The following is a 23,458-nucleotide window of genomic DNA, read 5'->3' as shown; positions in this document are numbered from 1 at the left end:
CATCTATACATTTCTGTGTTGGATGTCATTGACTGCAGACACCACTGACAGTTGGGCTCCTGCATTCTTTTTTGTGGTGTCCAAAACCACTGACAGTTGAAACACCTCATGGGATCAGGAGTGAAACCCTTGACTGGGAACGTACCCAAAATTCCAAGATCCAGTGAGGTTGGGATGAGCTCAATGAAGGTGACCGTTACCTCCTTTATGGGCACATTCCTGCTGGTGTTTCGACAGTCAGCCTTGGCCACATTGCTCCAGCTAGTAATAAAATCAAGAGGCATCTTAGTTGGGTAGTTGTAGACCACTGCTTTTCTCAGCCTCTCAGTAGGGTCCAGGTATGTCAGGGAGGCTTCCCTCTGAAAAAAAGCTGGCACTGTCCTATTCCTTCGAGGTTATTATAAGGTCACCCTTGAGGTTGGTTCTGGCAGTAATCTTGAGTGTGGGATTTGTGGCCGGCTTAGCAGCTACTGCTGCATAAGATGGAGTGTCCCCAGTTGCTGGCAACTTGAACTTGGGAAACTGCTGATTAGGTATGGCGGGCGATGTTGATAGGGTGCTTGCTTCTGGTGAGGTGACAGCCACTGGTAGGGAGGCTACTGCTAGTAAGGTGACATCCACTGGTGACCCGGATACTGCTGGTGAGGTGACAGCTACTAGTGGGGTGGCTGCTGCTGGTAAGGTGGCACCTGCTGTTGGTGAATCAGCTGCTCCAAGTGATGGCTCTCCTACAAAGGGGAGAGCTTCATTGAGAAGCTGTGTCCGGCAGCTGGAGCAGTTACAGCCCAGCAGATGTCTGCCTGCCAGATGAGGTGAGGTGTTTACGGTTGAAGAGGTGCGTGATGTTTTGGATTTGCGCTTTTTTCTTCTTAGCTGAAGGGGGTCCCACTGACACAGAACGGGAGTCAGGAACAGAGGTAGGAGAGGTGGTAGGAGGATTGGGTAGGGAAGGTGATGTGACAGGCATAGGAGTAAGCACAGGAAAGGTGGCATGAGGGGTAGATAATTTCGGCCATTTAGAAGTGCTGTTGGGAGTCTTCTTTTCGTGGAAAAATAATTCATGGCTGAAAGCAGTCATCGCAATGACAAAATATGCTGTGGGTAAGGCCATCTAAGGTGAGTTTGGATTGCTTCAACATCCATGTCTTCCTGTAGTAGTGTTCGTCGCAATCTGGAGAGGAGGCTTCTTGGCAATTGCCGTAGTAACGGACAAGGTGGCTGTCATATGCAAGTGTGCATCGCCATGTGAGATTGCTAAAAGATGGGTCTCTCTTTTCGCAGAAAGACGTACACTCAGGCATGCTCATCTGTAAGTCGACAGTCAAGAGCTATAGCTGAAAATTTCAGCCAGCCAGCCAGTTGACTGGACTTCAAGCCTAATTCTTGCCTAGCTGAATAAAAACAGCAAGCCAAGGCTAAGGATGACCATCAGTGAAGGCGCATATCTTCTGGGAGCTTCCTCTGGGAGGGGTTTGATGGCTCAATAACTGAGCCAAAAGTGAACAAATCTTATACCTACCGAATGTCAACTTCTACAACAACCATTAATCTTTTGCTAACTGTCAAACTCAAGATTTCGTTTCCATGCCTGTATTGTTAATTTTCAGACAAGCATGGACTCTTTTGTTACTCAAATTGAATTGATGTTATACCCACATTATTCCTCGCCTTGCCCAGGTGTACGGTCCCAAAGGATTCTTGCTACATATGGCTAAATGTTGACAGGTCTCCACTAAAATAATCCATTGTGGACTAAATCCTATTGTTAAACACTCCCAACACTTTGAGTTCTCAAGAGAAAATAACACCATACTCAGCCCTTCCCAGATTTAACACCTGTATTCCACATCATTCATATCTTAAGATTTGATCTGTGACCCCCATTGTTGACCAGCGTCTACTGTAAGCCTAGTGTTAAAAAAGGCACTCCCCTAGGGAAATTGAAGGGCTTCGTGCTTCCTGGATTGTTAAGGCCTTCCTAGATATATGTGGAGATTAGGCACCTACATTAATGTTTTCTAAATATCTAAATGGCTTTAACACCTGCATTTCACACCCTTTATCCACCCTGGCCCCCCTCTTGGCAATATCTAAACAGTGCACTCTATTTTCCAGGACCGACCACCCCTTGGATCTTCCTGGCCAATGACGAACTTCCAAGGCGGGCCTCATTGCTTCACCCTGCCAATCTCTTGGCGGATGGATTCCGCCCCCTCCAATGTCCCTCCTACGTGAGCTATAAAGGAAGACAACCTGTTTTTACACAATCAGAAGTCTTTGGTTGGTGGCCATGAGAAGTTTTAACGGCAGGCTCAAAGAAGACTGACACTGGGGAAGGAGTTCAACCTACAGGCCCTCACACTGTCTTAAAATCAATTTAACTAATCCCACCTAACTGATCCAGATTTAAGCAGTGTCCTTGTGTATATTGTTACTGTCATCTAAGTGTTAAAATTAAAAAAAAAGGATAAGTTAAAGTAACAAGGTGTTATCGTTATACTCCATATAAAGAACAACAAAACCAGTAAACATACATTTTTAACTATTCCTTCATAGGAGATCATGCGAGATAACTACTGACTAAAATCACGTAAAAACACCCAATGGTCCTTCGAGGTTAGGATTGCAAAATCCTAAACTCCAGCAGACTAGGGGTTACTGGACAAAACGTATAAGTGATGCGAAAGTATTTATGCATAGTCTAGACCCTTTGATCAGAGAAAGAATTTGTCCTTTCGGTCTATAAGACGAAAGTCGGTATTAAAGGCGTTTTGGCTTACTAAAAAGAACATTTCCGTCACAAAGGGTATTAAAAAACTGACCGTATCCATGTAATTAACCAGCTAATGAAAAATTCAACTGGGTATGACAAACCACTTTGTATGGCCCTTATAGACTATGAGAAAACTTTCTTTTGTCAAAAATTTAGCAGAGATGAAAGTCATTCAAAGACAAGGAATAAAGGAATCTTATGTTAGAACATTTGAAGATATCTATACAGGACTACAGCTATCTTAAAACTAAATAAAGATAGTGAGAAAATTCTAATTGAGAAAAGAGTTAGAAAGGGAGACCCTATTTCTACTAAATTATTCACAGTATACCCAGAGGTTTTTAAAATTTTAGATTGAGAAAATGTAAGAATGTAGGAATTAATAAGATCTGAATATAACATTAATGACTAGAATAGTTGGAAGGCCCAGGTGTACATGGCTGAAAACTATGAAGCATGAAGTGGGAGATGATGAGTGGAAAGGTATTAAATTTAAAATGGAGACAACTGGCGAAATCTAGCAGAGTTCCTTGGCACCAATGGGTGTGGCGGGGGGGGGGGGGGGATGATGATGATAATGGTGATGATGATAGATGATGAATATGACATAGATCTGTTTAGTGAATCATGGGAGGAATTGCAAAATATGATAGAAGATTTGAATAGGGAAAGCAGAGATGTAGGACTGAAAATGAATATGAGTAAAACTAGATAATGTTCAATGATAATGCAGAGACAACAAAATATCGGTTATGGATGTTTGCAACCCTACAATACCACTTGTACTCACTGGGCGGCCTCTATAACGTTTACAAAGCTTCCAAAGACCTCAAATCACTGACAAATCTTTCCCCAGATTGCTCTAGTTATTGTTAATGAAGATACTAAAGAACAGACAGTAAGTGTTTACCCAAGACACGAGACGGAAATTAGAATAAGATGAGAATGGGATGCAGAGGTTTTGATAAACAAAATGAGATTATGAAAAGTAAAATGTTACTTTCTCTAAATAGAAAAGTATTTAATAAGATGGTCCTACAAGTATTAACTTGAGCATCAGAAACTTGGAACCTTACTAAAGCCTTAGAATATAGGCTAGTTATAACTCAAAGAGCTATGGAAAGAACAATCATTAGAAAAACACTAAGAGATGGAAAAAGACCAACATGGAAACAAGAGAAAACTAAAATAGTGAAAGCGTACAGATCATAGCAAGAGCCAAATAAACCAATTGAAGAAGTTCTTGGTTACATTAGACAGAAACTCCAGCCCTACAGCCGTGAACTTGGTAAAGTGTTGATGTGAATATGGATGCAAGGGGTAAAATAGTTGCTTTAATAAATAGATTCCATGAACAGAAATGTGTGACTGTGTAAGCTTCAGCAGCAACAACCAAACTAACTCGTATGATCTAAATGTAGTAACAGAAGACTTGAATGAGGAAGGACGAGTTTGAGAACATGCGTATTATTGTTTATATCTAGGTCTACCTATAAGAAACAGATGAGGATGGCTGACTTGATAATAAAAATACTCAAATGTGTATTCTTTAATGATACATATATTTTATTTACTAAAATTTAATGCTATAAAGGGATACTTTGTTGTTTTTCTTTATGTTCCACTACGCATATGGCAAATTTCTACACTTTCTTTTCATTTCGTTTAAATGCTATTGATCTATAGATGCCAAAATCATATTTCTAAGGAATTAGATGGAATAACAAGCCTTCTCATTTACGTTTTCAACTTGCATGGATGCAAAAATAAGGAGATATTTCTTGACTTCTACGGCACCCATCTCACAGTTTATCACTTTACCCCTTGTGGGACGTTGAAAATATTCCCACCCTATTTTTTCTCAATCACAATTACTATATAAAGCAAAATCAGGTGGCAAACAACCTTTAAAAAAACATTAGACACGAAACCTAATTCTCCTAAAAATGGCCGTGCACCAATAATTGTCATTCGGCTAAATTTGAAAATTAGAATAACAAATAGGATGCTTGCATGCATGATTATGGATGGTGGAACATCCCTTTTTATTCTATTTTTACTTTACATCCATTTCGATGACTGACACCTATATGGGAGTCAATACGGACCCTCAAGTGTCGGTTGGAGAGACCCACTTAAGTTCCAAATTACAATTAAGGACCGCATCAACTCCCGTAGAGTATCTTTATGTACGAACATACTTCCTATTGCCAGAGGATTCTTGAAGCAAACATACAATTGACAAAGGATATTAATCAGACAGAGCCTTCTCAAGTTTACATTTAAATTTATACTCTCATATAAATGTCAGAGACATTCATTTGCTTTCTTGGAACATTGGTACTATGGCTTTCGGAATAGTCGGAATAAAAAAAATTATCGAAGTTTTTCAAACAAGTTAAATGATTAGTAATTACTGACAAAATATGATTTAAGCAATTTAATTACCTCGTGGTATCTGTGACAGTCTGCGGATAGATTAAATGTCCTAAATAACAATGATTTACAAGAGTTTACTTTAAATGAAAACGGACAATGACTAAAAAAGTTTATATCATAGTCCGTAAAAGTGATTTTTTTTTTTCTTCTAAAAATTCGGGTGGTAGATCTGTATCTACGGCGGGACATTAAAAAAAAAGAAAAAAAACAATTGGAATGATATCTATTCCTAAAAGGAACACAGTTGTCAACAACATAGCGTCTATAAAATAGGGGTTTAAAAGCAACAAGGCACTAAGTGCTACTAACCCATGAACAATTTTTCAAGGTGACAAATGAATATGTTAGCAATGGTTGCATATGAAGGGAAACCCATTGCAAGGCCATAAAATTGTTTGTAAACTTTATTAAAAAAGTTTCGGTTAATTTAAGGAAATCTCAATAAGCCAAAAAAAAAAATAACTCCAATCAAGCATTCAAGTCTTTTCACTTTTCCTTTCATGGTTATAATATATATTACATGCTCCTCGTGAGTTATCTATCACGACTTCTACACTCGTACACTCAAATCACAAATTTTAAGTAATTTGTATTTTTCCTAACATTACTTACCTCGAACTACTTTCCTAGGAGAGTCTGGGAATCTCCTTAATCACCGACCAAGAATTTTGCGTAGTTCCCCCTCTCTCCGCTACCTCGCAGGGGCGCTCTGGGGCGACCCTGGGTCAGCGCATGGGGTCGCGCTTGTTAGTCAGTAAGCGTATGTTTAAGTCCTCCTCGAACTCCTGTAAGATACTCGGGGTAGGATGGGAGGGCCATTACCCGAAAGTAGTTCGAGCTAACTACTGTTAGGAAAAATACAAATTACTTAAAATTTGTGATTTGTTCCAACACGAGTACTTACCTCGAACTACTTTCTTAGGAGACTTATACTTTAGGAGGAGGGAGTGGCTTACAGTTCGGAATACTCGAGACTTGCTAGGGTACATGACCTAGATAGGGGACTAGGTCTGAGACTCCCAGGGAGAGGTAGGAGAGTAGGGGGAAGCATGCAAAAGTCTATCTTATGTACAACTCACCTTTTACTCATAATCCAGACATGATGTCTTCCAACGTCCCATTCTCTCATATAAGGATGGGGAATAAAGGATGGGGTCTCGGGAAAGGAATAGAGCGTAGCAAGGAAGGTGGGATAGTAAGGAGGAACTTGTGTCGCTTGCGATTACTTCCCACGGCTACTCCGGGGCCCAAACTACTAAACTTGTTGCATGGCTGAAATGACTGGCCCGATGGAGAAGGCATCCAGGGACTTCCTCATACAGTCCTTGAGGTAATGGGCTGTAAAGGTGGACTGCCTAGCCCAAGTGCCCGCATGTAAGATTTGGCCTACCGCCATGTTGGTGCCAAACGCTAAGGACGTGCTAAGGCCCCTAATATCATGGGGTCTCGGGGTCCCGGGTACCGTGGAGCCCTCACTTTCATAGGACCTTTTTATCACCTGCCGCAGCCAGAAGGAAATTGTGTTTTTGGAAAATGCCTTCTTGACTAAGCCTGTGGAAACAAACAAACTTTTCACAGCCGGTCTGAGTTTGGCCGTCTTACTAAAGTACTTCCTGATGGTCAGTACGGGACATAAAAGCAGGTCACTAGGGTTGTCCGAACGCGGAATAACCGGAATTGAGAATTCTTCGAACCTAGGGTCCGCAATTGCAGGGTTCTGGGTCTTTGCTACGAACTCCGGCAAGAACTTGAATGTCATGTTCTTCCACCCTTTCGAATGGGACACCTCGAAGGACAGACTGTGGAGCTCACTCACTGGTTTCGCTGAGGCCAGGGCTAGCAAGAAGATAGCTTTGAGGGTGAGATCCTGGTCGAAGATATCCTTGAGAAGCTCATACGGGGGCCGTGAGAGGGCCTTGAGGACCTTGGCTACATCCCACTGGGGAACCCTCGAAGTGCGGGGGTCACAAGTTTGCTCAAAACTCCTGATGAGCATCGAGATGTGACGCGAGGTCTCCAGATTGATGCCCTTGAGTTGGAGCACCTGGCCTAGTGCCGCTCGAACTCCTTTGATGGCTGGGATGGAGACTCCTAGGTCATCCCTCAAGTGTAATAGGAAGTCACCAATTTTGTGGACCGAAATATCCAAGGGCCGCAGATTCTGAGTGGCACACCACTTGACAAAGATTGCCCATTTCGCTTGGTATACAACGCAAGAGGACTTTCGCAGATACCCCGACATCCTATCTGCTGTTTTGTCCGAGAAGCCTTCCTACCTTAACAGCCGCTTGATAACCTCCACGCGTGTAGCCTTAGCCCCTGAGGGTTCTTGTGCACCCTTTGGAAGTGTGGTGGCTTAGCAGGTCTTCTCTTGCCGGTAAGGGCCACGGAGGAAGGGTGGCTAGGTCCTGAAGATCCACAAACCACTCACTCTCAGGCCACCAGGGCGCTACCAAAGTCATCTCTATGGAGTTTGACTGTCTTAACCTGTTGAGGACCTGCCTGATCATCCCAAAGGGGGAAAGGCATAGACGTCAAGGTTGTCCCAAGGGTGCTGGAAGGCGTCCTCGAAGGCTGCCGTCGGATCCGGTACCGGGCAGCAAAACACGGGGAGCTTTGCGTTTAGTCTTGTGGCGAACATGTCTATCACTGGGGAGCCCAAAGACGAAGGACTTCTGTGCCACTTGGGGGTGAAGGGACCATTCCGATCCCACTACTTGGCCTGTCCTGCTTACTCCATCCGCCAGGACATTTCTTTTTCCGGGGATGAATCTGGCCGATAGAGAATGTCGTTCCTTTCAGCCCACTCTAGGACTTGAGCCATGAGATCGCACAATTCCCTTGACCTTAATCCTCCTTGGTTCTTGATATATACTACCACCGTGGCGTTGTCGCACATGAGGGCTACCGAGTTCCCCCGAAGTACGCGGGTGAAACTTACCAGTGCCCTCTGTACTGCCATGAGCTCCAGAAGATTGATGTGCTGGGTCTTTTCCTCCACTGACCATTTCCCCTCCACTGTTTCCTCGAGGAGGTGCGCTCCCCACCCCTCCTTCGATGCGTACGTGAAGAGCAGCATCTCCGGAGGAGGGGAGCCGAACGGAATCCCTTTCAACGTATTCCTCCTGTCGAACCACCATAGGAGAGCATCCTTGGAGGAAGGGGACACCGGGACTATCTTCTGTGGGGAACCTCCCACTGATCAGAGGTCTTTCAGGTTCCACTGAACTGGTCTGAGTTTGAGCCTGCCCTGAGGAACCAACTTCTCCAACGAGACCAGGTGACCCACTAATCTTTGCCAATCCTTGGCTCTCATAGGTGTACCGGCTAGGAATGGATGAATCACCTGGTCCAGGTTGTCTACCCTCTCCTGGGATGGGGAGGCTCTCACCAGCTGGGAATCTAAAACCAACCCCAGGTACGTCATCCTGGTGGTGGGGACTAGCTGGGATTTTCCGAGATTGATTGTTATCCCCAGCTCCTTGCAGAAATTCATCAGGCGAATGCATTGATCTTTTAAGGCTACCTCTGAGGCTGAAAGCAGCAACCAATCGTCAAGGTACCTTATCTGCCTGATGCCCTGCTTGTGTGCCCAGGTCGAGACCAGAGTGAAGACTCGTGAAGACTTGAGGGGCTGTCGACAAACCGAAGCAGAGGGTCCTCAATTGAAGAGTCTGGGAGCCCCACTTTACTCTGAGAAACTTCCTGCTGGAGGGGTGAACGGGAATCTGGAAGTAGGCATCTTTGAGATCCAGGGACATCATGAAATCCCCTTTTCTCAAGGCTGCAACACCGACTTCCGCGTGTCCATCTTGAAGGGGGTTTTCCTGATGAATTTGTTCAATGCCGAGAGGTCGATTACCGGTCTCCAACCTCCCGTCGCCTTCTCCACCAAGAAGAGCCTGCTGTAGAAGCCCTGTGAGGGCTCGTGCATGGGTTGCAGGGCTCTTTTCTCCAGCATAGTCTCCACCTCTGCCTGCAGGGCTGTCTTCTTCTCCGAGCCGTTGGGAGCTAACCATACCGCTCGGTGTTCGGGGATCAACGGAGGTGGCTCTGACAGTAAGGGAATCTTGTATCCCTCCCCGAGAACAGTTACCGTCCATAGGTCCGCCCCGTTGTCCTGCCATGCTTGCCAATAATGTTTGAGGCATCCCCCCACCAGGGGCGTGGGAAGGTGTATGGGGCCTCTCTCCCTATCTCCTTCTAGGGAGGCGGTTTGACGGCCTCTCCTTGACCCTGAGAACTTGGGTCTATAGGCGGTTTGAGGTTGAGCACCACCCCTCCTGGAGGACTGAGAAGACTGTGCCACGAAGAGGTGGAAGCTTCCTGCCTAGCCGGGGCGGAGGTGGGTAGGCCATGTCCGCCGAAGGTCTCCTCACAAGGGCTGCCTTGGCAACTGCTACCTGGGCTCAGCTGACCCCTCCAGCTTGCCGACTCTCTCCATCGTCTCCACTACTGTCTGGAGAGGGAACACCATTTCAGCCCAGACGAGAGAGTTCCTCAGGAACTTTACTTCTCGCTCGGGGAGCCTTGGGGATAGTCTGTTCAGGACGGTGTCCCTTCTCCTCAGAACCCAGTTGGCCGTCTTGGTAAGGGACTGGAAGGACAGGAACTTCATCGCCTTACCCCCCGAGAGGATCAATTCCTTCAGAAAAGCCTGGTTGTCTAGCACTGAGAGGTCGTGCAAGATTTGGAAGTCTGCCAGCGTACAGGCCCACCAATCCAGCCAAGAGGTCACATTTACGATGTCCTGAGCGGTGACCTCCATCATGGCGGCCTCCGCTTGTTAGAAGATCCCCGGAGCGTTCAGGCTACGCTCGTCCGAGTTACCCTGGTTCAGGGTAGCGACCGCTTTCTCCAACGTGCGGGGCCCTGAATGATGACCGTCAGGTATATAGAATTTTCTCTGGGTCTTGAGACACGGTAGGAGTTTGAATGAGCCCTGTGCCCACAAGGAATTCTTCGGTCCTGACACGTAGAGGTCTACGTGCTCCATCCCCATGGCAACATCGGGGGCTAATGGCAGGATTAGGGACAGCTTCTTCTGGAAAGGGTCCTCTACCATCCTCACCAGACCTGAGAGCCAAGCTCGTTCAGCTGTTGCTTGAGGCTCGTCCAACCTATGGTGCCGTCGGATGAGCGCAAGCACCTTACAATAGGACGAGACCTCTTCTGCAGAGCACTCACCTGAGTCTACTAGGCCATCCACTAACTGTACCTTTGCGTCGGAAGGTTCCTCGAACGCGGAGGGATCCGTGGGCACGGAGGCCTCCCTCCCCACCTCGTAGGGTGATGGAGCGGGTGTCTCCATCACAGGTAGAGCCGCCAGAGCGCAGGTAGCCGTCATGGGTCTACCCATTCCCGGGCTCACCCGGATGGCGCTGGTTGATGGTCGTGGCAGCGGCGAATCCCGATACTTGGCCGGACCGTTGCGACGAAAGATCCTGGGATTGCGTTGCTGTGCTTAACCCGCGGGAATTCTCTACACACGGGTGGAGCCGCCGACTTACTAGGTCGGGGTAACAACGAGTGTGCCAACGGTTGCACCTGACGAGCGGGCGGAGCCAAAGAGACACTGTGCAGGGAAACAGGAGTGGCTCCAGCAGCCACCGAGGCAGGCACTGGAACGGCAACCAACCTGCTGAATTCTCGACGATGCCGGACAACAGTAACATACCGCTTCTTTGGTGACAACCTCCTACAGTAGTCTCTCCTCGAAGACCTCGTCCTTTTCCTGGGCGGGCTGTCACGTGGGCTTGATCTCCTCCTCCTGGACCGCTTCCTCTTCCTCCTAGAGTCTCGAACACTGTAGCTGTCCAACGAATAGGAGTTGTAGGAAAATTCGTCAGAAGAATACAAGGAAGCTGAATCCTCAGTCTCTACCACAAGCCTCCTGGGGGTTCTGGGTCTGGTACTCAGGGTCACGGGCTCCATGAAGTCCGGCGGAAGCGTGGCGGAAGCGTGGCCGATGGCGCCGGGGGTGAACAGATGACCTGCCTCATGGGGTACCTGAAGGGCGTCCTAGGAGCCATCCAAACGATGGAGTCGGGGTCCGAGGAGCATGTGGGACGCCTTTCTTTGTTCTGGCCACCCCCGGAACCCGCTGAACCTGAAAAGCACTGTTAGGGCATGGGGGTGGGCGCTGATTTGGAATGTGCGATGTCTCAAGATGACAGCAGGCAGGGAGGAAAAAGGAAACGAAGAGTTTTCAGGCGCTTTCGTGTTATCATTACACCTCTTCACGGTCTTATGATTTAAAAATACAATTAGAATACCAAAAAACCTCTGTGATGACGTAAAACAGAACAAAAATTCGCAAATTACAAATTACTTAAAAGCTAGTTGTTTAAAAATGTTGTTTACTAAATTTAATACTTCATCCAGTTTGTACATACCTGAACTGGTGTTAAGCAGATCTTCGAAATTTTTTTAAATTAAAACTGTTTCAATAATATTTCTTTTAACAAAATCTTTGCAAAATATAAGTTCTTTAGCAGCTTTCCAACTAATAGTTTGCTTACAATCATTCATGTGCTGGAAAAGATTGCTGGCAATGTTTCCCGTTCTTACATTATATTTATACTGTTTTAATCGGGTTTCCCAGGCTTTACCACTTTGACCAATATATCGTTTATTACACTGATTGCATTGAATTTCGTAAATACACCCGTTAATCTTCTTTGGGGAATTTTTTATCAACATATTCTTGAATGTGCTGTTTTTAAAAATTACGTTAATTCCAAAAGGTTTTGAAATTCCAGGTAGATGTACAAACTGTTTGAAAAAAGGTAAAACAAGGAAGTTATTCACATTAAAATCATTGTTGTTAACAAATCCATAAAAAGTTTTCTTTGCCCTCTGACAGGCTTTATGAAAAGTGATGGATACATTAAAATTGATGCTATTTCATGAATTTTCCCAATCTCAGCTCAAGGAGATAAGGGCAGCTTACCCGCAGTGCCCGTAAAAACATGGATGAAAAACCATCATTTTGGTTGATAAGTGATGATTAAAATAAAAATGTATATAAAAATCAACATTCGGAGATAGAAGTCGATAACAAGGTTCCGTTTTTTGGATGTTTTAGTATCCAGACAAGAGAGTGTCTTTTAAATTTACTGTATATAGAAAACTTATACGGTATATATATATATATATATATATATATATATATATATATATATATAATGTATATATGAATTAACATTCGGAGATAGATGTCGATAACAAGCTTCCCTTTTTGGATGTTTTAGTATACAGACAAGAAAGAGTCTTTTAAATTTACTGTATATAGAAAACTTTATATATATATATATATATATATATATATATATATATATATATATATATATATATATATATATATATATATATATATATAATTATTACTAGCCAAGCTAAAACCACATTTGGAAAAGCCAGATGCTATAAACTCAAGGGCTTCAATAGCGAAAAATAGCCCAGTGAGGAAATGAAATAAGGAAATAAATAAATGATGGGAACAAGTTAACAATAAATCATTCTAAAACAGTAACGTCAAAACAGATATGTCCTCTATAAACTATTAACAATGTCAAAAACAGATAAGTCATATATAAACTATAAAAAGACTCATGTCAGCCTAGTCAACATAAAAACATTTGCTCCATCTTTGAACTTTTGAAGTTCTACTGATTCAACAACCCGATTAGGATGATCATTCCTCAGCTTGGTAACAGCTGGAATAAAACTTCTTGAATACTGTGTAGTATTGAGCCTCATGATGGAGAAGGCCTGGCTATTAGAATTAACTGCCTGCCTAGTATTACGAACAGGATAGAATTATACAGAGTGATTTGAATGTAAAGGACGGTCAGAATTATGAAAAATCTTAGGGAACATGCATAATAAACTAAATGAACGATGGTGCCAAAGATTAATATCTAGATTAGGAATAAGAAATTTAATAAGACAGTAAGTTTCTGCCCAACAAATTAAGATGAGAATCAGCAGCTGAACACCCGACAGGAGAACAATACTCACTACAAGGTAGAATGAAGGAATTAAAACACTTCTTCAGAATTGATTGATCACCGAAAATCTTGAAAGACTTTCTCAATAAGCCAATTTTTTGTGCAATTGAAGAAGACACAGACCTAATGTGTTTCTCAAAAGTAAATTTGCTGTCGGGAATCACACCTAAAATTTTAAAAGTCATACAAACTTAAAGAAACATTATCAATACTGGGATCCGGATGTTGAGGAGCCACCGTCCTTGACCTACTTGCAATCATGCTTTGAGTTTTGTTAGGATTCAACTTCATACCCCATAATTTGCACCATGCACTAATTTTAGCTAAATCTCTATTAAGGGATTCACCAACCCCAGATCTACATTCAGGGGATGGAATTGAGGCAAAGAGAGTAGCATCATCTGCATATGCAACAAGCTTGTTTTCTAGGCCAAACCACATGTCATGTGTATATAGTATGAAAAGTAGTGGGCCAAGAACACTCCCCTGTGGAACACCGGATATCACATTCCTATACTAACTATGGTGCCCATCAACAACAACTCTTTGAGATCTATTACTTAAAAAATCAATAATAATGCTAAGAAATGACACACACACTCCAAACTGTTTGAGTTTGAAAATATGGGCCTCATAATCAACACAGTCAAAGGCAACACTAAAATCAAGGCAAATCATACGAACTTCCTGACCCCAATCAAGGGCTTTCTGTACAGCATTGGAGATTGTAAGAAGGGCATCACATGCTCCAAGGCCTTTACGGAAACCAAATTGCAAACTAGGGAATAGATGATTACCTTCAGCAAACCTATTAAGACGTTTTGCCAGAAGACTCTCAAAAACTTTAGAAAATGTGGGAGTTAGGGAAATTGGCCGGTAATCAGTGGGACTTGAGCTACCACAAACACATTTACATAGAGGAGTAACATAACCAATTCTCCAACAAGAGCTAAAAGCTCCTCTTCTAGCTAACTTGCGCAAATTAACAGATAACTTTGGAGCTAAGAAATCTGCTGTCTTTATAAAAAACCAATGGAAAAATACCATTTGGGTCTACACCTCCATAAGCATCAAGGTCCATCAACAGAGCTTCAATCTCACAAGATCGAAAAGCTAAACTAGTTAGTTTAGCCTCAGGAAAACATAAATGAGGAAGTTCATGTTTTTCATTACTCTGTTTACTGTCAAAAACATCGGCCAAAAGGGTTGCCTTTGCCTTTGGACAGAGACTGAGCCATCTGGTTTAAGTAAAGGAGGAACTGTTGCATCTACACCAAAGAGTGCAGATTTAAGGGTAGACCACCATTTATGTTACTGAGTTGTACCAGAAAGGGTTTCTTTTATCGATAAATTGTACTCCTTTTCAGTTGAGGCATAAACTCTCTGAGCAAAAGCTCGAAGCTGAATATAGTTATTCTAGGTCAAATCTGACCTGTTACCCTTCCAAAGATGATAAGCCTCCTGCTTCTCCAAATAAGCACGTCTACAATCATCATTGAACCACGGTTTGTCCTTCACTCGGAACCTTAGCACACGAGAAGGGCTACGCCTATCAATTATGGTGACTATATTCTCATTCAAAGAGACAACAGGATCTACACTATTATATAATTGTGACCAATTCAAGCACATAAGATCATGCAAAATCCCATTCCAGTCTGCTTGGGATTTCATATAAATTTTACAAGAGTATGATATATCAGGGACAGGCTGCTCAGTCTTCACTACTAATATATATATATATATATATATATATATATATATATATATATATATATATATATATATATATATATATATATATATATATATATAGTTAATTAATTAATTAATTAAACAAGAGGTAATTTCTTAATGAAAGTGTAAAATTGAATCAGTATCATTATAGTTTAAGACGGGAAAAGCTTTATTAATAAAAATGGGGTCTTATATAGAAAAATTCCCGTTTTCTTCGAAAACTATAATTTTACCATTAAATCAACATAAAATATTCAAGGCATGGCCAACAGTAAATGGCTACTACCAAGCGGAACAGCCGCCATCAAAACAGTAGTTTCACAACTGCACTAGCCACGCCTCGCCAGAAGGGAAAATAAAACCATCAATAATATAGAGACTTTGAGGCAACATTAACCAATATCCCCTAGACCTTGTTGTCCCCTTGATATTATACTGAGTTTGGACCTTACCCCCACAAAAAATCGTGTCTCCTGGACGGGGACGGGCGATTAGGCCTCCAATGGCTGGCATCGGATTTGTCGTAATCTCAAGGTATTCTAAGCTGGAAAGTGAAGCCAATGGCGTGACGTTGCATGAGAATGCTTTAGTCACACTGTCAGGTTCTCTACTTTAATGTAAAGGATGAAGGGACGGGCGACGTTCACAAAGAGAGATGCTTACAATGAAGGTAAACATATGTATTTACAAAGACTGGTGTCGTCTCCGGTGTATCTAATAAAAGACACTGAAGCCGTTCCAGCTATACACTCGAGATGTATATAAAGGAACAGCATAATTATAGATAAAACAGCGCTAAACCCATGTTTTATCTACAGTATTTCCAAGGGACATAATATGGTATGTAAACAAGCAATTCCTATTTTAGATATATATATATATATATATATATATATATATATATATATATATATATATATATATATATACATATATATATATATATATATATAGAGAGAGAGAGAGAGAGAGAGAGAGAGAGAGAGAGAGAGAGAGAGAGAGAGAGAGAGAGAGAGATACTGTATATATGAGTATAAAAATAAAGCCTGCTAGATAATTTATAAAATTACACATATTTTCACACTTGTCTTAAATCATTGTGGAACCTTTTCATAGCATACGATAAGGTACTTACTTTCACCATACACTGTGTATATATATATATATATATATATACATATATATATATATGTGGGTTCGAATCTCCCCCCGGCCAGAAGCTGTTACCATAAAATGAATTCCAAGTGGATATATATTCCCAAGATAGAATTCGGTATTAAATGCCATTCGTGGGTGATGTTTACATTGATTGAAATCGCGTGTGCTTGTGATATATGTTCACATATATATATATATATATATATATATATATATATATATATATATATATATATATATATATATGTATGTGTGTGTGTGTGTGTGTGTGTGTGTCACATACACACAAAGTAGAAATTACAACACCTGACACATTACGATAAAAAATATGCATTAAAGCCACGAAAGAAAAGTGAAAAGACTTAATTGAAGTTAGTAATTTGGTCTTATGGTGACATCAAGGGAATCTAATTTTAACACCATTGATGTTTTCAATAAGGCGAAAGTCCTAAAAGTACTACCCAGAATAAACACTTCACTTTTCTTTACATGGCCATTATATATATATATATATATATATATAGTGTATTAAGAGAGAGAGAGAGAGAGAGAGAGAGAGAGAGAGAGAGAGAGAGAGAGAGAGAGAGAGAGAATCTTCACTGGAATGCAAATCACCGTACATTTACCTTATCGCTTGTGTTGATCGTCGCGCTTCCTCTCCATCCTCTTGACTGCCAGATGTTTGACCTGAACAAAAAGAATGATTAACAATTTGACTACTTCCATCTTGACCTACACTTCAAAAATGCTTCATATACTTTCTAAATTTATTCGGCTATTCTGACCCTGGAAACATGCTTAATTCACTTTTATATATATATATATATATATATATATATAAGACTAAAAGTTCACAGAAAAGATGTACAGTACACGAAAATGTAATGTCAAGAATATCAGAAAATTACTGCATACAAGAGGGGTAGCATTCAGCGTGCAAGAGCAATAATTTAACACAGCACTAATTATGTATATAATAATTTAATGTAGCAGTTACTCGTAATTAGATATTTTACTAAAACGTGGTATAATCTACTTCGGACTTAACAGACATTCCATAAAATGTTTATTTCTTATTACCAATAGCTAAATATATTGGATTTGAACAGCAAGCCATTGCCACGTAAATTTATCTACAACACTCTCCCTTGATTAAAAACAAACCAAACAACAAAACCGGAAATCTAAATAGAACCATATTTATTTCCATACAATTTCTAGCGGAATTGTACAAATAATGTCCTAACATTACATTACTCATTACTGCTGAGGTTTTGACAGAATCAAAAGCCTTCTCATAGGCTATAAAAGCAACACATAGTGGTTTGTCATTCTCTGTTCATTTTTTCATTAGCTGGTTAATTAAACAGATAAGGTCAGATGTTGAATACCAACTTTTAAAGCCTGTCTGCTCTCTTGGTTGATTATCTAGCTGTCTTTTTATTCGGCCTAATATGATATTTATAAATAATCTATATATCACGGAGTAAACTTATTGGGTGGTAATTTTTCAGGTCTTCTGTTTCTCCCTTTTTGTGAATTTGCATAATGATAAAGCTTTTCCAAGCTGTAAGTATATAGCATTCTTGCCGACATTTAGTGTAGTTCAGCGAGGAAATATATCCTACTCCATCTATTATCAAATCAATTATTTGGCCATCTTCTCTTGTTGCTTTGCCTCTTTTCACGCCTTTTAATGCTTACGTTTGGTACCGGCTCAGGTGTTTTATTATTTCTATTGATGAAGTTATTTATTATATCCCAATATATAGCATTGTATAGAAATCCTTTGCAATTCTAATCACTCCATCTCTATTGTTGATGTTTATATTTTCATCCTTTAAAGCAAACATCTGTTGGCAGCCTGTTCCAAGTTTTCTTTTCAACAATCTGATGCTTCTTCCTTTCTTCAGTGTCTCCTTAATTTTGGTCTTAGTGTGTTTATTAATGCCTTGGGTTTTAGTTTGTATATTGTTTTAGATAGTTCTGCTAATTCTGTTTCATCTTTCTTGCATTTTACCCTCATTTTCAATCGTTTCTTTATTAGATTTTTGGATTTTACTGATAGTTTTTTATCTTCTTTATGAACTGTTCCACCAATCTCTCGTACGGATTCCATTAAAAAAAAATTATATCAATATAAGTATACTATAAATATCTATTATATATAAATATATATGTATGTATACATGCACACTTACACACAGACACACACACACACACACACACACATATATATATATATATATATATATAGGGTTTGCGTGTCGCCATGGTCAGCAAAGTTGAAGTAGGTAGGGCCACCCATATCAAGTTGTTTTGCTGTGAGGGATCAGAATAAATCTAACACAATCAGAAATCCGGGCTAGCCAGTGTGGTGATGAAAAACCCAGACATGTCTGAGGCCTTAGTCCTGTAGTGGACTCGAAACATCTGTAGTTGTTGTTGCTGTTTGTTGTGTATGTATGTATGTATGTATGCATGTATGTATAAATAAATAAATATATATATATATATATATATATATATATATATATATATATATATATATATATATATATATATATATATATACTGTATATAAATATATATATATATATATATATATATATATATATATATATATGTGTGTGTGTGTGTGTGTGTGTGTGTGTGTGTGTGTGTGTGTGTGTGTGTGTGTGTACATCATGCCCTACAAGTCGAATTAATTGTTTCCTAGACACACGGCAAGGCTATTTACAACATGAGTCGAATTTTCCCATTATAAAGTAACATACGTTTCCTATACACATACTGGACACGAAAGAGTACTTATAACCTGCTATGATTTTATGAAAACCAGATACCTATCCACTTTATCTTCCCCCGGATATTGAATTGGAAAACCCTCGTTAAAGTCCTCCCTTCAGTTGAAGTGGCTCCTGGATGGTTTTTAGCCTTGCATGGTGTGCCGTGTAGACGTTTGAGATAACACTTGAAACTAATTTGAGCGCAATACCCAATCAATTGAAACTAGTTTCACAGCACTTCCCAACCACTTGAAACTAGTTTTATGGCACTCCCTATCAGGATGAAACGACTCATGTTTTATTGCTAAAAATGAAAACAATACACGGGTAATTTTTTTTTTCTTTACAATATTTCAACTTCGTGCGAACAAAAACATTGAAATGAAATTCTGACATGTTCTCAAGATATACAATCTCGTTAACTATGCTGTCTTTTGCTTTATATATGTGCCATGTATAAGTTGGACCGAAATTGGCAAGCACAAACATTGTTTACATCAAACAGGTTAACTGTGGCTAATATCTACTTTGTAGTCTGTCCCCTATACTTTATCCTGACGTACAACAAATTTATTTTTGAGAAACACATTAGGTCTGTGTCTTCTTCAATTGCACAAAAAATTGGCTTATTGAGAAAGTCTTACAAGATTTTCGGTGATCAATCTATTCTGAAGAAGTGTTTTAATTCTTTCATTCTACCTTGTTTTGAGTATTGTTCTCCTGTCTGGTCTTCAGCTGCTGATTCTCATCTTAATTTGTTGGACAGAAACTTATGGTCTATTAAATTTCTTATTCCTGATCTAGATATTAATCTTTGGCACCGTCGTTCAATTAGTTCATTATGCATGTTGCATAAGATTTTTCATAACTCTGACCATCCTTTACATTCAGATCTCCCTGGACAATTCTATCCTGTTCGTAATACTAGGCAGGCAGTTAATTCTAATAGCCAGGCCTTCTCCATCATGAGGCTCAATACTACACAGTATTTAAGAAGTTTTATTCCAGCTGTTACCAAGTTGTGGAATGATCTTCCTAATCGGGTAGTTGAATCAGTAGAACTTCAAAAGTTCAAAGTTGGATCAAATGTTTTTATGTTGACCAGACTGACATGAGTCTTTTTATAGTTTATATGACATATCTGTTTTTGACGTTGTTAATAGTTTATATAGGACATATCTGTTTTGACGTTGTTACTGTTTTTAGAATGATTTATTATTAATTTACTCTCATCATTTATTTATTTCCTTATTTCCTTTCCTCACTGGGCTATTTTTCCTATTGGAGCCCTTGGGGTTATAGCATCTTGCTTTTCCAACTAGGGTTGTAGCTTGGCTATTAATAATAATAATTATAATACTGAACATATCTGGTTTTTTTCTGTGATGGTAGCATGATCGTAAATTAAGCTCCTGGTGACATCCTGATGGTCCTCTTTTCTGCTCATAGCATATGGCAATGAGCAAAAGAGACAGTTTAGTCTCCATCAATATCCTTAACTACTGTTGAGGCGGTTTGCTGGAGCTCTTGAAATATTTCTCAATTTTTCTGGATGGATCTGACTTTTTTAATTTCAGGCGTCCACCATAGTTATTGCAGTTCTCTTCGATGACGAAAGACCGACTCTTTCTCCTGAAATTTGCATTTTTATTTTTTCTTTGTCGTTTCAGAAATGTTCACGATAAGCATTTGACTCAAAAATATCTTTCACTCCCTTCCTTTATTGAAGACCATCACTGCAATTAACTCGAAGCACATTCCACAATTGCGTAATTATAAACTAGCTTCATTTGACTGATGAGTCATTTCAAACTAGCCGCGAAATTGTTCTATCTTCATTATGGCCATGATACAAGATAATAGAAAGGCCTCTTTTACGCTTGCTGGGGATTTCAACGCTCACTACAGGGAGGAGATAAATTCTTTTCTCCTACTAAGCATCATGAATTAAGAGCTTCGGACTTTGCCTCTGAATCAGGCTGTGAAAAAACATAAGTGAAGCTACTCAAACGATCTGTTAACTGCTTGGACTTCATCACAAGTAAGATTGGTTCTTCAGTCGGGATGTTTGATCATGCCTTGATTTCATTAGTAATTAAGTCTTGAGTAGTCTGCCCCTGAGGTTTCACTCATATAAGATATCTATAAAATCTCAAGCAAACTTGAACTGCATTTTGAATGCTCTTTTGTCTTTGAATTGGTCACAATTGTATAAAACTGTTGAGCCTCTTGTTCTCTTGAATGAGAATCTGGTCAACTTAATTGATAGGCATACCCTTTCTTGTGTGCTAAAAATACGTATGACTGATCTTGATTTCAGTTCTGTCTCTGACTGCGTTAATCAGGAGGACCATATGTTCAAATTCAAACAATTGGGAGTAGGCAGGTCTTTTCTAAATATCACTATTGAATTTTTAAGTAATAGATTGCAAAGAGTAGTTGTTTATGGGCACCACAGTGAGTATGAATGTAATATAAGGTGTTCCTCAGAGTAGTGTTCTTAGCCCATTATTTATCATCTTATATACACAATATGTGGTTTGGACTAGAAAACAGGCTCATTGCATAAGCAGATGATGCTAATCTCTTTGCATCAATTCCATCTCTTGTATATAGATCTGAGGTTGCTGAACCCCTTAATACAGATCTAGCTAAAATTAGTGCTTAGTGCAAGTTATGGGGCATGAAGTTGAACTCTAACAAAACTCAAAGTATGATTGTAAACAGGACGAGGACAGCAGCTCTTCAACACCCAGATCTCTGCATTGATAATTTTTTTCTTATTCACATAAGAATCCTTTAAATTTTAGGCGTGATTCTTGATTGCAATTTCACTTCTGCAAAACACATTCCGCCAGTTTCTTTACCAATTCCACAAAAAGAAAAAAAAAAAACAGGGTTACTGAGTTTTTAAATATCTTTGGTGATCAATCTATTCAGAAGAAATGTTTTAATTCTTTCATTCTACCTTATTTTGAGTACTGTTCTCTTGTCAGCAACTGAATCTCATCTGATATTGTTGGACAAAAACTTTCGGTCTATTAAATTTCTTATTTTTGATCTTGATATTAATCTCTGGTACCGTCGTTGTTAGCTCTTCGTGTATGTGGCATGAGATTTGTTATAATTTTGACCATCCTTTGCATTCAGATCTTCTCAGACTGTACCATCCAATAGATAGTACTAGGTATGTAGTTAGTTCCAACAATCATGTCCTCTCCATTATAGGACACTACATTACACAGCATTCTAGAAGTTTTATTGCAACTATGTTCAGATCATGGAATGATCATCCTAATTTGGCAGCTAAATCGGTACAACTTCATAGTTTCAAACTTGCAGCAATTATTTCCATGTTGAACCGGTTAATAAAAGTCTCTCTTCATAGTTTTTATATGACAGATCTATTCTAACATTGTTACTAATCTTGAGATATTTCATATTTATTAATTACTTTTCATATCTAGCTTATTCATTTCCTTATTTCTTTTTTTTTACTAGCTATTTTCACGGTTTAGTACTTGGGTTTGTAGCATCCTACTTTTCCAACTAGGGATGTAGCTTAGCCAATAATGATAATATATCCATAAATTTATCTTAACTTCTTTTCCTTGCATCGTTGGAAAGTTTATAATTGTGTACCCTATTCACACTTCAAGGATAATATTGAGAACCGTTAATTTAAATGTATTTTCACATAATGACAGGTTTCTACAAAAATAATCATCATCATCACCATCAATCTTTAGATGTTGCAAAATATACATCATATAAATGAGCATAGAAAATATAAAGAATTGTGACGTGCATATTCATCTAATGTTGAGAATATCAAAAGCTACTGTACATGTGGCTAATTCCTCCATCATAACAATATGGTTAGTGCCTTCCATTCTCATTACAACACTACCCATAAATAGAAACCACCCTCCCTCCCTTCCCACCCCCGCCCTCTTCTCTCTCTCTCTCTCTCTCTCTCTCTCTCTCTCTCTCTCTTGAATATATGTGTGTATATATATATATATATACAGTATATATATATATATATATATATATATATATATATATATATATATATATATATGTATATATATATATATATATATATATATATATATATATATACGTTCTTGTTCTTTCATAACTTCGTTCTTCTCCAGTATATCTTTTTCTTTCGTTCCTCTCCAGGAACAATTATCACCGCCTTTTGTTATTTTAATTAATTGTATGTCCTTAGACTCATTTCTTTCCAGTCTCAAAGTTTATTGAGGTTTTAACACTATCTCGTTTACTAAGTTAAAAAAAAGGAGAGAGAGAGAGAGAGAGAGAGAGAGAGAGAGAGAGAGAGAGAGAGAGAGAGAGAGAGAGAGAGAGAGAACTATATATGTAACTTGGTTCAACTTATGTCCCTATCCATGAATGACCCTCCTATGTGAAAACCTGACTCTCATTGCCTTGAAAGGTTGGTGAACACTCCTTGCGCATGACTCATGGGTTTAAGTTGCGAGGCTGAGAGAGAGAGAGAGAGAGAGAGAGAGAGAGAGAGAGAG

General features: G+C 39.8%; 1 long non-coding RNA gene across 4 annotated transcripts in view; it reads right to left on the bottom strand.

Moving 5' to 3' along the window:
* LOC137626344 (uncharacterized) overlaps nt 1-23,458 on the bottom strand; it is a 674,176-nt gene that overhangs the window by 365,428 nt on the left and 285,290 nt on the right. For all 4 annotated transcript variants that reach the window (XR_011041019.1, XR_011041017.1, XR_011041016.1 and 1 more), the window contains exon 2: nt 16,746-16,806. This is a non-coding gene — a long non-coding RNA (uncharacterized lncRNA). The remainder of the gene's footprint in view (nt 1-16,745; nt 16,807-23,458) is intronic.

The sequence above is a fragment of the Palaemon carinicauda genome, chromosome 33 (assembly GCF_036898095.1).
Source record: "Palaemon carinicauda isolate YSFRI2023 chromosome 33, ASM3689809v2, whole genome shotgun sequence".
Classification (NCBI taxonomy): domain Eukaryota; kingdom Metazoa; phylum Arthropoda; class Malacostraca; order Decapoda; family Palaemonidae; genus Palaemon; species Palaemon carinicauda.
Note: the sequence above shows the minus strand (reverse complement) of the source record. Positions and strands in the feature narration are given on the sequence as shown.